The sequence below is a fragment of the Telopea speciosissima genome, chromosome 6 (assembly GCF_018873765.1).
Source record: "Telopea speciosissima isolate NSW1024214 ecotype Mountain lineage chromosome 6, Tspe_v1, whole genome shotgun sequence".
NCBI classification, from domain to species: domain Eukaryota; kingdom Viridiplantae; phylum Streptophyta; class Magnoliopsida; order Proteales; family Proteaceae; genus Telopea; species Telopea speciosissima.
This window is the reverse complement of record NC_057921.1, coordinates 44,601,257-44,613,216: the sequence shown is the minus strand read 5'-3', so window position 1 is coordinate 44,613,216 and position 11,960 is coordinate 44,601,257. Positions and strand designations below refer to the sequence as shown.

The 11,960-nt window shown below is 39.7% G+C and overlaps 1 long non-coding RNA gene across 1 annotated transcript; it reads right to left on the bottom strand.

Moving 5' to 3' along the window:
• Window positions 1-1,634: 1,634 nt before the first annotated feature.
• Window positions 1,635-2,242, bottom strand: LOC122664872. The gene is made up of 2 exons (XR_006333391.1): window positions 2,126-2,242; window positions 1,635-1,964 (listed from the first exon to the last, which is right to left on the bottom strand). It is a non-coding gene; the product is annotated as an uncharacterized LOC122664872 (long non-coding RNA).
• Between the last annotated feature and the right edge of the window lie 9,718 nt (window positions 2,243-11,960).

Genomic DNA, 11,960 nt, shown 5'->3' with positions numbered 1-11,960 from the left:
GATCAATATCCCCTTTTGTGTCTATTTGCAACTTACACAGACAGATGCCATTTGGATCCCAGTTCTCACTACCATATCAACTGGTGTGCAACCATTTCACATAAAGAATGAAATCTTCAAAAGCCTCTTCATATCCCAAATTATTTTCAGCTGATTGTTGCTCTCTGATGAAAACGCATACTGCACTACTTGTTTCTGGTCCCCACTACATGGATCTCTACCCATATCACTCAGCACATATAGGCAAACAGAACCATTTATAACTTCAGATGATTGGCCCCAAAGGCAACATTGCTACTAGACCTCCAGTCTCTTCATCATTCTCTCCATTATTGGATCCTGGAACTCTATAAATCTCGGATTTCCTAGAGTTCCAGTTATTCTCATATACTGAGTATATCAGAATATCTCATCAGTTCATCCATAATTTCATATATCCCTCACATCCCACTCTTTTCTAGATGGATCTTTATTTGATCCTCTCAAAGCAACTCATTAGTATTTTCAAATTCCTAACATAATCTTCTATTACCTTGCAAAATACAACTACATCATCCACAAAATTCCTATTCTGAGCCTTCCAAGAAAAAAATGACACAATTGTGAACAAAAAGATTATATTTTTCTTTCAGGCAACCACCTAGCCAGCTAGGTATAAGTGTGCTTAAAATTTGTAACCACCCCAAGAGAAACAATGAATAAATCAGAGACGGAGACAAAGACAGGTTAGGATGTCATACATTACAGTTAAGTTAATACCAGTTCCAAAATTCGAGGTCTTTAAAGTCTACAGTGAAACCATTCTGGACAGATTAAAAATCAAGAACAGGCAGCATTACTTCATTGAAGGTGGTGGTATTGCTAGCAGTCCTCTACAAAGTTACATTATATGAAATCAAGATCTACTTAAGTTTTAGTTACTCTCCAACTACTAAACAATAAATATTACTCCACACCTCATCTATTGAATGGGCTATCTCTAACGATTAACCACAGAATCGACAACCTAATATCTTAAACAACCAAGTGTAGCCTTATTTTTTTATTTAGCCCAAGCTGTGGAAGCTAGGGTGGGTAGTTCATAGATTTTTGTGAAAGCCCCATGCACAAATAGATACATAAGTACCCATGTTCAGATAACAAGAATGGTCACATTGTTGTGTGTTCACTACCGTTTGTTAGGAAAGGGCAGTGTAAATGTATACATCAACACTCCCCCGCACGTGCAAGGCAAGATCCTATGGTCCTTGCACATGGAACTCACGCAGCTGTTCTAATACCATATTCGCTACCATTTCACCTAAAAGCTCAAACAGTTAGGCAATGGCAGCACAATTTTATACATCAACATTGTGGTTTAGTATAACTATTCAAGAGAGAGGCTACTGATTTTTTTTTTTTTTTTTTTTGGGGGGGTACAAGAGAGAGGGTGATGATTGAAGAGTCCAAATTGATACAGACATGCCCATTGTATGGCAAATTAAGAGACCATAAGATCCAGAAATTGTATGAGACTTGCTTTTTATAGTCTATTGAAAAAAAAACAAGAATGAATAACTGATTAAAATACAGAGACCTGCCTATAGATATTCACAAGACAAAGTATCTGAGACCAAACCAACCTTTAACTTCTCCCAGCTTCTTGTGGAGTTTTTGCCACTATTGACAGGGCATGCAACCCAGACTGAAGCTCTTCCGCCAAGAGATCATACACCATTCGATGGCGTTTCACCAGGCTTTGCCCATCAAATTTGGCTGAAACGACTTTCAAATTATAATGGGTCTCATTCGCGTCTCCCTTAACGGCCGCATGGCCTGCATGCTTATAAGAAACATCTTCAATTTCCAGAACACTTGTTTCCAGTGCAGACTCAAGCTTCTGCTTGATCCTGCTGGCTCTCGAAAGCAACACATTGGCCCCTCGTGAGCTCATTTTTTTTGCTATGTCTCAATTCTCCAAGCCCCTGAAATGCATATTTTAAGATCATGTTCCCTGAAACAAACAAGATCCCTTATCTAAACCATGTTTACACGTTCAAACAAATAATTGAAATCCCTAAAAAATGCAATTTTATCTTTTTACGTAGACATCAATGATCAAACAAATTCTACGAGAAACACCCACCAATGCTATTTTACTCCCCGCTTACAATTGAATTCTCTTAAGTAAACATCAAACAAATCCTTCCAGAAACACCCACCAATGAATGCTATGTTACCCCTCAATTAGAGTTAAAGCCATAAAAAATAATCCCAAAAAATCATTCCTTAATATAATATTAACTCACAAGTTTAGTGTTGGGACTGTTTATTCTCTTTTACATTGTCTTTTGATTTCATGTTAGAGGATAAAACACAAGTATTTAATTGCTTTTCTGAATCCAATTAGGAAATTCAAAATCCAAACATACTCTCTAACGGTGGCAACAGCCCCTCAACAAAGAAAGATATTGAACTTCTCATAGTTTCCATTACCTTATCCAAAGACAAAAATCTATGTAGAAATCAAGCTAAAAATGATAAAACAACAAAGATGTCATGAGAATATGAGCCGCGTGCGAGAGAGAGGAGAACCTACCGCGTGACACCGTCGATTGAAATTCAGACTTCAGAGTCTTCACTCTTCACGAATCAAGACTTCACAGTATTTTCTCATTACAAATTTTTGGGTAAATTAAACCAGATATACCCGGTAGATAACAGTCCGTTTTAAGGTACTTCAGGTTGTAAAGTGACATTTAGGGTTCCTTGTGAAGTTTGGGGTGTGACGGGTGTCAATCGGGCGGGCTCGGATGGGTCTAATCGGGCCTTACCAATTTTGCAGGTTGCATCGTGTCCGACCGTCTCAGCATTCGGGGTGGGCCTGGACGGGCTCCGTCGGTCTTGGGCTATAATCAGGTACTAAAATCTGGCATTAACCGGGTTGTAAGTCTATTTAACTCTTGTCGATCTTTAAACGAGCTCTAAACTATGCAACCCTAAAATTGGTTTCTAAAGTGAGCTAGAGGGAAAATGACAAATGGTTGCCCATAAATTCTCATTTCGCAATTCGCAGCACTCATGGGTTTAGGAATTAGAATTATAAAATATTTAAACTTATGCGGCCAAATACATCATAATATACACAAGCCCTCAAATTATTGTCAGCTATTCTAACCATCAAATAAAATCAAGCCAATAAGATGATTGTAAATTTTTTATCAAGTTAATCTGCATTTTATAAATCCCACACACACAACATAGGCATGTGAGTTATGAAGAGGCTTCTCGGCTTTATGGCGTTTAGTATTCTCCCCCCCCCTCTTCCACTTTCTTCTCTCTCTTATTGAAGTCGTGCTCAATTTCCCCTCTTCCCGCCTTCTCTTTACTGTTTCATTCTCATTTTCTCGGGCCCCGAGCTAGGTAGGTAGCTCTAATACACTCTGGGGAACGAGGGGTAGGACGTGCCTCATTTAATGCAACATCCACTCCCTTACGTTACACTCCTCTTTCCTATTCGCTTCCTGTCCTTTAGTTTCCTATTCCCTTTCCATTTCCTGCCTGTTTACTGGCTATCCTTCTCGTTATCCTTCTACTCTTCTGTCTTCTTCCTGTTCTTCTCTTTCTTTTGGTTGTGGCTTCTCTGTTTGGTTCTTTTTGGGTTCTACTGGTAGCTTTACTTAAGTATGACGCAGGGTGCCTTTTCTTCCCACTGTCATTGTTCGGTTTTTGCTGGTACTAGAAGGGTTTCTTCTAAATCTAGCACTGATTGTGTGGTATCCCCGTATCGACGTTAGCCTTCTACTGTCTGGCGTGCTTCTTCGACGGTCCCTGTCACTCAGTCTGGTGATGTTAGGGCACGACCGCTTTTTGCTTCCAAAAATTTGTATGGCTTTACATTGGGCTACCCTCGGCCCTCTCAAGATTCTTTATGTTCCAAGTTGGTGGACCTGTGGCAATCGATGGGTGCGATGTACCTCTGTTGTTATGAGAGAGGAGGGTTTATGGTGGAGTTCAACACTTGTCTAGAGCGTGACAGAGTTTGGGCTCTGGGGCCATGGTGGTGTGGCCGTTCGTTGATTAACCTTGTTGAGCATGCGCTTGATGATGACCGTTTTTCTTATGAAAGAAAATTCTTTCTCATTTGGGTACAACTTTGCGATGTCCCGTCTGATATTTGTTCCTTTGACATGGTAAAACAGACTGTGTCGTGTATTGGGAAGTTGCTGGACCTCCATCTCCATGTTGGTGGCAATGACTCCTCGTCTACTGTGGTCCCTACTAAGGTCCTGTTCAGGATCAAGCAGCAAGTCTATTTAACTTCTATTATTCGTCGAGCATCTGGGGAGTCTATCCCGATTTCTTTTAAATATGAAGCGTTCAAAATCTGTTATCGATGTGGTCGCTTCTTTCATGTTGCTGACTTCTGCTCGTTTCTCAAACCGTCAACCGGTCGACGTTCTCCTTAGGGAAGCTTTGATAGGGCCCTCACTCTGCCCCTTTTCATCAACTCAACTATTGCTCATTCCTCCTCCGTGATGGATGTAGCCATGTTGGATCCCGATATCACTTCCTCTGATGAGTTTGGTCTGTCGCTTAGTCTTGGCATTTCTGTTTCCATGGAGGTGGATGAATCGGTGCCCCCATCTTCGACAGATGCTTTGTCGTTATCTCGTCCACTGTTGGAGTCCTCCTCACAGTTTGGTGCTCTTCCTTCTGATGTTTTGTGCGGTGTATCTCTGTCTGGGCCTAATGTTGCCTCTGAAGACCGTGTCTTTATTGCGGTCCTAGAGCCTTGCTCTACTCTGAAGGATTCTAGCCCTTCTGTGAAGACACTTTCATTTCTTCACTGTTTGTTGATTTTCAGACCCTCCCCCTGACTGGTGATCTCTTTACGGATATTGTCTCTGTGGAAGCTATGATTGCACCCTCCCCTGTTGCTGTTGAAGGAGATTTTGTCAAGTCTGTTGTGCCTATCTCCTCTGTACCTTCCTGGTCGGCTTCTGATGGCGGGAAGCCTGTCTTTCTTGGTTCGTCGGTTGTTTCTCCTCCTTGCAAAAAGCGCAAATTCTTGGCTGTGGATATTCCCCCTCACCTTTCCTCTGCTTTTACTTCAATTAAGGATTTTTTTGAATCTTCTCTGGCTATTGTGTCTGACCCTAATGCTCTGCTGTCCCTGGCTAAGGAGTGGATGAATGAATTTCCGTCTCGATTGTCTTCTTCTGATGATACTTTGTCTTTGTCTGGCACGTCCTTGATCTCAGACCCTGGAGTGTTGCAGGAGTCGTGGATCCCTAGCTCGGTACACTTCTTTTTGCTACACTCTGATTTCTTTAATCTTTGCTTGATTCTGCTTACTTTGATGTTTTGTGCTTCTGTTAGTTTATGTCCGCTTAACATTTGTTTCCTATCTCGTTCCTTTATTCCTAAATGACATTTTTAATTCTCTTTTGGTACTCTTGTACTTTGTATTTTTTATGTTTGTTTTTTTACTTTCTTTTACTTTGTCTATCATCATGATTATCCTTTCTTGGAACATCCGAGGAATTAACAATTCCTTTTCACGACGATGCACTGGTTTAAACGCCAAAATCTTTAACCCTGATCTTATTTTCCTCTGTGAGACTAAATGCCATAACCACGAAGCCCTCCGCATTCCGGGTTTATCCCCGTACTATACTTTAATTACCTATTCTGATAGCCCTGCTGATGCGAAAGGTAAAGGGGGTCTTTGTCTTTTTGTGAAAACGTCTGTTGCTATTTTGGATATTGTCCATGACCCTTTTTTTTTGTGGTATTAACACGCTGGATAAAAATGTGGGCACCTTCTGGTGTATTTTTCCTTATGCCCCCCTCACCCCCAACAGCGTGCTGGTTTTTGGATTAAATCTCAGGACTTTGTTGGTTCCATTTCAGAACCCTTCTGTGTTTTAGGTGATTTTAATGAAATTTTGGATCAATCTGAGAAACTTGGAGGCAGCCCCTTTCACCCCACCCCTTCTTCCTCACTTCTTTCTGATTTGATCCACCTCTGCGCTCTTGAGGAAATTAAACTTTGTGGGTCCCCTTTTACCTGGTCTAATCGTCGTAAACCGCCCAATTTAATTACGGAGTGCCTGGACAGGGCCTTCTATTCCCCCTGTTGGTTTCATCTTTTTCCCTTGACTTCCTTGAAAAAGGGTTATTCTATCTGTTTGGACCACAACCCTATTATTCTAAACACTTCCCCCCTAAGAACCTCCTTCAAAAAAAAATTTCATTTCTAGTTGGCTTGGACCCAACATCCTGATTTCAACAACTTCGTCTCTAACTTTTGGAATAAACCATCCCCAGACTCTTTTCCTTGTCGATTAACCTCCTTTTCCAACCTTTTAAAATGCTGGAATAGAAATGTTTTTTGGCCATATAGACACTCTTAAAAGACAACTTGTCTCTGAATTCAGATTTTTGGAGGACCAATCTCAGTCACCTAGGGACGATCTTCTTTGTTGTTCCAACAAACTTAGTTGGATTTTGGATGCTGATGAGTCTTTTTGGCTACAGAAATCGAGACATAATTATATTATGTCAGGGGACAGAAACATGAAATTTTTTCATGCCTTGGCTAAGCAGAACATTCGGCATTGTAAAATTGATTTCATTTATTTGGAGAATGGAGATAAAGTAACCAATCCTAATGATATTGCCTTGGCATTCGCTGACCATTTTCGTAAAGTTTTTACCACCTCGTCTCCTCTGGATGCCAGCTTTATCGAATGTCTTTTCTCCCCCTGTGTTCCTACTTCTGTTGCTGGTTCTTTGTGTTCCCCCCTCCCCTCTCTCTCTTGATGAATTAAAGCAAGTTGTATTCTCTCTCGGACCTCTCAAATCCCTTGGAGTTGATGGCTTCCAAGCCTGTTTTTTCCAGAAGTATTGGGAAGATGTTAAGGAACCCCTTCTCAGTTTTGTCTGTAATTTTTTTCCTCTTTCTATACCTGCAAAAATTAACCACACTCTTCTATGTCTCATACCTAAATCTCACTCTACTTGTTCTATTAGTGACTTCAGGCCTATTAGTCTTTGCATGGTCATGTACAAATTTAATGCCAAAATTATTGCCAATCGACTGAAAACCTTATTAACATATTTTATCTCACTTTTTCAAGGTGCTTTTGTCAAGGGCCGCCAAATTTCGGATAATATCATTATCTCCCAAGAAATTTTTCACTTCCTCAACCATAAGAAAGGAAAGATGGGATGGGTGGCCATTAAAATTGATATATCCAAGGCCTATGACCGAATGGAATGGTCCTTCATCACTGCCATTTTTTCAATTTCTTGGGTTTGAGCAGCAGTGGTGTAATTTTCTTCTGCAACTCCTCTCCTCTCCGATGTTTTCTGTTAAGATTGATGGCACCCCTTTTGGTTTTTTTAAAGGATCGAGAGGCATGAGGCAAGGCTGCCCCTTGAACCCTTATCTGTTTATAACTGGGATGGAGGTTCTTTCCTGTCTGATTGCTGCTTACAGGGATCTTAATCTTTTCAGGGTATTTGGGTGGCTAGAGGAGCTCCTGAGATAACTCAACTTCTATTTGCTGATGATATTTTTATATTTTGCAGAGCTACTTCCGAGGATTTGCTTACCATTAAGGCTGTTCTTGACCTTTTTTCTGGCCTTTCGGACCAGAAGATTAATTTACTTAAGAGTGGTATGCACTTCAGTAGTAATGTCTCTACAGCTGAAAAACTCCATTTATGTAAGATTTTGGGAATCCCTGAGATGAAGACTGATTCCTCTTATTTAGGAACTAAACTCTTTACCCAAAGACCCTAGGTCAAACATCGGAGCCATTTGGTTCAAAGAATTAACTCCAGGCTTTCCTCCTGGAAATCTAACCATCTCTCTTTTGCAGGACGTAGTGTGCTCATTAAATCAGTTTTAAGTTCTCTTTCTGCTTACCTTATGAGTTGCTTCTATTTTCCTAACACTATATGTAAGCAAATTGATTCTGTTAGTTACAAATTTTGGTGTGGTGGGATTGATAAGTGTAGGAAAAATTCTTTGGTATCTTGGAAAGTTATGTGCTCCCCTATCCATTTGGGGGGTTTGGGTTTCCGTCCTGCTCTAACCCAAAACTTGGCCCTTCTCCTTAAGCTAGGATGGCATTTGTTAGCTGAGCCTCAGTCAATTTGGGCTAAGATCCTAAAAGCCAAGTACTTCCCTCAGACCTCTCTCTTTGACCTTACAACCATGCACAAAAAAGGGTCATGGTGCTAGAACAGTATCTCTAGGATCATTGAACCCCTCTAGGCTATCTGCTTTAGGAGGATTGGTAATGGTATCAACACTTACTTTTGGACTGATCCCTGGGTACCCTCTATTCCATCCTTTACCATTAAACTTGGTTCCTCTCAAAGGGTGTACCCTGAGAAAGTTGACCTGTTTCTCTCAAACTTCATGTGGAAGGAGAATCTTATCAGGGATACTATCCTATCTCTGATGCCTCACATCCTCAACATCCCCTGTTTAGACTCTCCTGACTCTTGGTGGTGCACTCTAGCCAAGGATGGCCGCTTTAAAACAAAATTAGCGGCTTCTTTTCTTTTAAGCAACTCTTTATCTGATTTTGCTTCTATAGCTTGGTGGAAATTTTTTTGGAAGCTCAAACTTCATCCTAAATTTAAAAATTTCTTCTGGCGTGTATTACATGCAGGGATTCCGGTTAAGGATTATATTTCGAAATGGACTCAGATCGATCTCACTTGTGCTCTCTGTGGCACTTGTAATGAAACCCTTTGGCATATCTTCCTCTCTTATGACTGGGTTAAGCACATCTGGGTAGCTAGTCCTTTGGGTCTGAGGACTAAATTCATTTCATTCTCTTCTCTCAAACAATTCTGCAGTTCTGTCTTGCTTGGCCGACAGCTTGACAAGGCCTCTCTTATTTGGTTTTTTCTGTTTTTATTATTACTTGCTAATTTATTTGGCAGGTTAGAAACATTTCTGTGTTTAATTATGTGGGTCCTAACCCTGGCCAGGTGCTGAGAAGAATAAACCAGTGGTTAATGGACATGAACATTACCCCACCCCCTCTTTATAAAATGGATGTCTTCTCTTCTCCTCATTCGGATATTACTAACATTACTCCCACTCTTAGGTTTGATTTACTTATATTAGATTTTCCTGTTTTGTTATGTGCAGGGTTTGATTCCAGAGACATAGGTAAACCTGGATAAGCATTTGGTTTTTTGATAGATGGGAAACTTCTTTTTCTAACAACTGGGCAAAGTAAATGCAACCATTTTTTGGAACTAGAGTTGACTGGAATACTCAACGGATTAGATTCTGCTGCCTTGAGAGGTTTGAAGCTGAAAGAAGTTTGGTGCTCTAATGAGGTGCTACCTGGACTTCTTCCAACTCCATCCCTTTCTCCCTGGCATTTTGAAGTCCTTCCTTACTTTTTGAAGATTCTGGATCGAACAAATGAAGTCTCTTTTAAACAAATTGCTAATCCCTCCCTCATTACTTGGTTTAAATGCTTTATTAACTGCTCCCCATACCCCTCAGTGTCTGGACTACTGTACAAATGTTATCCTTTAATTTTCTTATAAAAAAAACATAGGCATGTGAGTTGCAAATTCCCATAATATACACATCAATTCAAGCAGTCCAGTTAGGCTCAATTTGGTTCATATTTCATTTCTCCAACTCAAATCCAGCTGGTTACACCCTTAAAATATACCTAAAGAGCCAACTGCAGCCTCATTTTTAACCAACTCAGTCATCTTTTGACTAAGTTCATATGTAACATTGAGCAATCTAACTCTAGAAATCAGATTAATGATGGAGTGGGAAAGCCAAACATTCTTAAAGGTTCATAATTGGTCGGGCCTTAACCGGACCATAACAGAGCAAGCTAGGTCGAGCGCACAACAGGCTAGAACCCTACACTAGGAACGTCCAATTATTAAACGTGTCGGGCTTAACAAGGTGGGCTCAGTCAAGGCTACCAGGTCAGGCCTGGAATTGACACCCCTACTTGTGATATTACCCCAAACCAAACATATTTTTAAGTTTACGCTTCTCAATCCCATTTCCACCCATATCCCATAGTTTGATAAGACGAAAATGACATAAAAACTTTGTTTGGTACGATACATTTAAAATGATTTAAAAATCAAACGAAAAAGGTTTTAAAAAAAATCAAATTATTTGAAAACGGCAAAAATTAAAATAAAAAAGGGATAATATGAGTTTTAAACATTTAGATTTGAATAATATATAACCGAAAAAAAAAGGCTCTATTTTTGTTTTGGTGATCTAGCATAGTTTAAAATCAATTTGGATCCTCCACTGTCGAGCTGCATAGACACGGCGAGGCGTGCAATGGTCGCCTTACCCCAGCCTGAGCACCTTGCCCGAGTGGGGGTACGGCGGTCATTGCACGCCTCACTGTGTCTGGGCAACACGGTACTGTCGGGCATCTCGGTAGTAGAGAATCTGGATCCGTTTCAAATACCAAGGAAATGCCCTCTACGGCTCTCTTCTGTAGTTTCGAGGAGCAGATGTACAAACTTCGAGCTCATGAAGGTTTTTTATATTCTTGTTACTAACAATGATGATGCAATCAACATAATCTAATTAACTACATTTGTTTTTTTATGATTTATAGGTTATGTGGGTCGATTTTTTTTTTTTTTTTGGTATTACAATTCTTTTAATTCAATGGTCTAGACTCTAGTCACAACACACACCACATGCACGCACCGGATGTGGGACTAAATCTATGCACCCAACGCACATAGCGCAACTCTTTTTGATGAAAGTATAATGAAAGTGTAATCAAACAAACCACGCACCAATCCCAAAAGGTTAAGTAACTTTTATGATCATGGAATGACGGATATACACAACACACACCACATGCACACACCCGATGTGGGACTAAACCCACGCACCCAGCCAGTTGATACTATTTATAAATCCCATTTCACCTTGATGCCTAATCAGTCTTCCTAGACCATACTCTTGTTGTTATTTGTTGTTCTTTTATGTATCTAATATTCATGAACCTAATTAGGATAAGTAGAACGAACATTTTAATCCTAGTTACTAAACCTAGGTTAGGTATTTAAATGCATTATGAATCATAATTAGTCTAGTTAACACAATTTACCCTAAGTTAGAAATTCTAACTCTAAGGTCTCATAAGGTTGACTTCACAAAAAACATAAATGAAACCCCCAAGCTAGGTTTAATGCAGTGAAAAAACATAACAACATCTAGCTTAAAACAAGACTAAGCACTAGAAAAAGTTAAAATGACAAAATTGCCCTTAAGGGCCAAAATACAAAGTAAGCACATAAATCTGCATTTAAATTTAAAAATTTACGAAACATGCTTTGTAAAATTTAAAAGCATGAAAAAGGAATAAAGAAAGTGTTCACAAAGATGGGACAATAAAACAATGGTGAAATTACCAAAATGCCCATATTAGGCCAAGAGTGCAAACATGCATGGAATTAAACATAAGGTACAAGAAATTCATCAAAAAGAATTCTTATAAGTTTTGAAACATCAACATGAGGCATTCTATGGATTTGAGAGTAAAGTTAGACCCGATTATTGCAAAATGACCAAAATGTCTTTCTAGGGTAATGATGCACAAAATACACAAAAACCTCACCGAAGAGGCCATTAGGAAGTTACAAAAGAAAGAATGCTTCGTGTTGATATTAAACAATATTTCTTTATGATTGCTATGTGATTCTCCTTTCTTAGTTGATTTTCTATCTTTATCATGATTTATTTGGTTTAGGAAACATCTATTATTTTTAGCACAAAGTTTTTCTCCACCCATAGAGGATGGTTCACCCACCATCCTAGAGTTTTAGTATGTTCCAAAATACCCTCCCAAATATCCATTACCGCCCTCTCCTGCCCTACAGTGAATGGAATCCCACTCACCATGTGTGGAGGAAAACTCGGTAAAAAAAAACCC